Raw genomic sequence first — 3,587 nt, 5'->3', positions numbered from 1 at the left:
TCAGTTTGGTTCTCAGTTATATTTCAGGAGTTGAATGGACAGGTGATGTGGTGGGAATCCTTCATAAACTCCAGCCAATGGAGCTACTGCACTCTAGGGGACCTTGCGAGCCCCTGGAATATTGAACTGTGCAGCTGGTGATGTGGCTGACCGGCTGATACAGATGTCAAATGGAAAATAGTCAGGAAAACAGGTCACCAAATCATTTTCCTGGGATCCATCCATAGTTAAATCGGACAAGCAGCAGAACCACCAACAGAAATTAGCTCCTTGGGTAACGTTGTCACCTCTGAATCAGAAGGTTGTGATTTCAACCTCCACTCCAGAGCCTCAAGCACAAAAACTAAGATGACGCTTCCAGTGCAGTACTGAGGGAGTTCTGCACTGTCGGATGTGCCATCTTTCAGATAAGATATTAAACTGAGGCCCTGCCTTCCCTCCCAAGTGGACGTAAAAGCTCCCTTGCTCACTATTGGAAGAAGAGCAGGGGAATTGGTCCCCAGTGTCCTGGCTAATATTTATGCTTAATCAACAGAGAAGGTGGTACTGTCACTGGACTAGTACACAAAGGCTCAGGCTAATGTTCAACTGAACAAGGGTTCAAATCCCACCACAGCAGCTGGTGCAATTTAAATTCAATTAATAAATCTGGAATTGAAAAGCTAGCCTCAGTAATGGCGACTATGAAATCATTGTCGATTAACATAAAAACCCATCTGGTTCACTAATGTCCTTTAGGGAAAGAAATCTGCCATCCTTACCCAGTCTGATCTACATGTGACTCCAGACCCACAGCAATGTGGTTGACTCTTAACTGCCTTCTGAAATGGTGGGGTAAGCCACTCAGTTCAAGGGCAATTAGGGAAGGGCTACAAATGCCTACATCCCAGAAAAGAATAAAGAAAAAATCATAAAAAGAGATTTTCTGGGCGTTATTACATTGCTATTTGTGGGATCTTGCTGTGTGGAAATTGGCTGCTGTGTTTCCTACATTATAAAAGTGACTGCACTTCAAAAGTACTTCACTGGCTGGAAAGACCTTTGGAATGAGTTGTAAAAGACACTATGGAAATGCGGATTCTAATGTATTTGCTATTCTAAATTCACCCACATGGTTTCAGAGTTCCCCGCGGTGTAAAGGTCATTTCACTTCTCTGGGCAGGTTTGGAAGATTCTGTTTGTGGGAAGAACAAAGTTCCTCATTGCCATATTGATGTCACAGTGACTAGCAACCAGAGGAAGTCTTACCTGGTTTATCTGCTGGTTCTACTAACTGTGAATTCAGACTGGCATGTTTGTTTGTGTATTCATCTGCACTGAGTATCCCACAGAACATTATGCTGTTCCCCAAGTAACTCTCTCTGTTCTTAAGAGTCCAAATTACTTTCTTCTCTCTGGTCTAAAATAGGGTTAAATATTGGCTGGCCCAGTTTAAAACACTTTGTGCACACTGGATTTTCCAGTCACATTATGAGTGGGGTAGCGCAGGGTCATGGAGGGTGGGGGACAGAGGGGTAGTTGTTGGCTGGAAGCCCAGTGATTTCCTATGTGAGAGTATTGGTCAGGTTTTTTTTTGTGGGGGAGTGGGGGGGCAGAAATTAAATACTGAGAACACTGCTGGGAACAACACCTGGGAGAAATATTTCACAGGAGGGGAATTAAACAAAGCCTTTCAAAAAATTTCTTTGAATAGTTTTGCTTATTCATTTGGACAATATCAGAGATGGGGGAGAATTACTGGTTGACTGCATTAAAGAATCATCCAATTAGGACAGCTTAAATGTGCAGGCTGTGCAGCCACTGGTGAGATTGTGGAGACAGGCCTCCATGTGGAGTGGCAGGTCAGATGACCAATAGCAAGAGTGAGGGCGGGGTAGTCGGAGGCAGGAGGTCATGTGATGACAAAAACAGAACTACCTCCTATTTTTACTTAGTTCTGTTGAAGGGTCATGAGGACTCGAAACGTCAACTGTCTTCTTCTCCGCCGATGCTGCCAGACCTGCCGAGTTTTTCCAGGTATTTCTGTTTTTGTTTTGGATTTCCAGCATCTGCAGTTTTTTGTTTTTAGGTCATGTGATGAACTCCACCTCTCCTGCCAGACAACCAGAGTTGCCAACTCTTCTACACAGGATGGAACCATCCCAGATTTGTTCTAGGTGCAGTCGTGAGTGGGAACTGCCGGCCGCAATGGCGGCTTTTCACATTATATCGTCCCAAACCCGCCGCATTAATTATGCATTCCCGGGAAACACACCGATTCCATGGCGGGCAGGCTCCAATTCCCCCACCATGCCATCACCTCGTCGCTTCATCACGCCAGGTGGCGTATTTAAAACACAGCCGCATTCAGCGCTCCCAGCCCAGGATCGCAGCAAAGACTGCAGCCCTTGAGCGCCTTTTGGATACCCTGGAGGCTGCTGCGATATCCTCTACCCCCGCTCTGGCCACAGGAGGGGCAGCAACGTTATCACTCCATCACTCCACGTCATCACTTGGTAAGCAATGGTAGTGGGATCAGTACTAATGCTGCACAGAAGAGGCTGTCCATCCAATGCAGAAAGAGGATGAATGATCTCATCCGTGCAGCCAAGGTATAACAACCATCTCATCACTCTAAACTAAAATCACTGGCATCTCACTCACTGCCAGCTCAAGGAACATCACTATCCATTTCCACACACATACCCTCACATCTCCATCTGGCCTCATCTCCTCTGGAGACTGCTTTCTCAGCCCTCACCATCTTGAGGCCACTTGCACAGATGAACATGTGCCCCCACACCTACCCTGAGATACCCCCCTTCCCCAGTACGGCTCTTGTCCTGCAGCCTCTTCCCTTGCCTGAGGCCACTTCTCCCCTTTTCCCAAGCAAGACCTAGCCCTGCAGCCATTGAAAAGCCACACATACACGCGCTGATCTGGTAGGTAGAGACCTGCCCGTGAGCCCCCCTAAAAGCGATGTGGTGCTGTCTGTGAAGCCTGGCACTGATGACTGAGTTCTGCCCGAAGCAAGATAGGCAAACAAACCTCAAAGTCCCGAGTGAGGTACAACCAGCCAACTGCGTGCCTTCGATATACTGTTGTGAAACACATCAGCGTGTTTTCCTGGATGAGTCCAGCGGGCTGGCCTTATAATAAAATTCTGATGTTTTACAATGAGGTTCCCAACATCTGACACCAGGAAATGCAGCCCGACATCGGTGGGCAGAACGGACCATCGCTAACTGGTTTTACAATGTCGTGAAACTGATTTTGGGCCTTCTCGCCATATTGTCTGCTCACACCACTCAACACGCCCAACGCTGACGGGCACAGAAAGTCCCTGCCACAGTGTGAGTTTGACTGGAGACTATGGCCACGAACAAGAATTAAAAGTCGTGAATTAATTTTATTTTAAATGGATTTTTAATATTTCTGACAGTTTTACATAGATACATTAGGAAGTGGTGTAGCCAACAAGCAAAGGTAAAGAAATTAAAGTAAAAGCCAACCTCACTGTGTTATAAAGTGTTATTTATGGTACATTAAAGCAGTTTGCTTACACAAGCAGTCCCGACAATCTCACAGAGCTGTGCGGTTCTGTATTG

Source organism: Carcharodon carcharias, chromosome 10 (genome assembly GCF_017639515.1).
Source record: "Carcharodon carcharias isolate sCarCar2 chromosome 10, sCarCar2.pri, whole genome shotgun sequence".
NCBI lineage: Eukaryota > Metazoa > Chordata > Chondrichthyes > Lamniformes > Lamnidae > Carcharodon > Carcharodon carcharias.
This window is presented reverse-complemented; position numbering follows the sequence as displayed.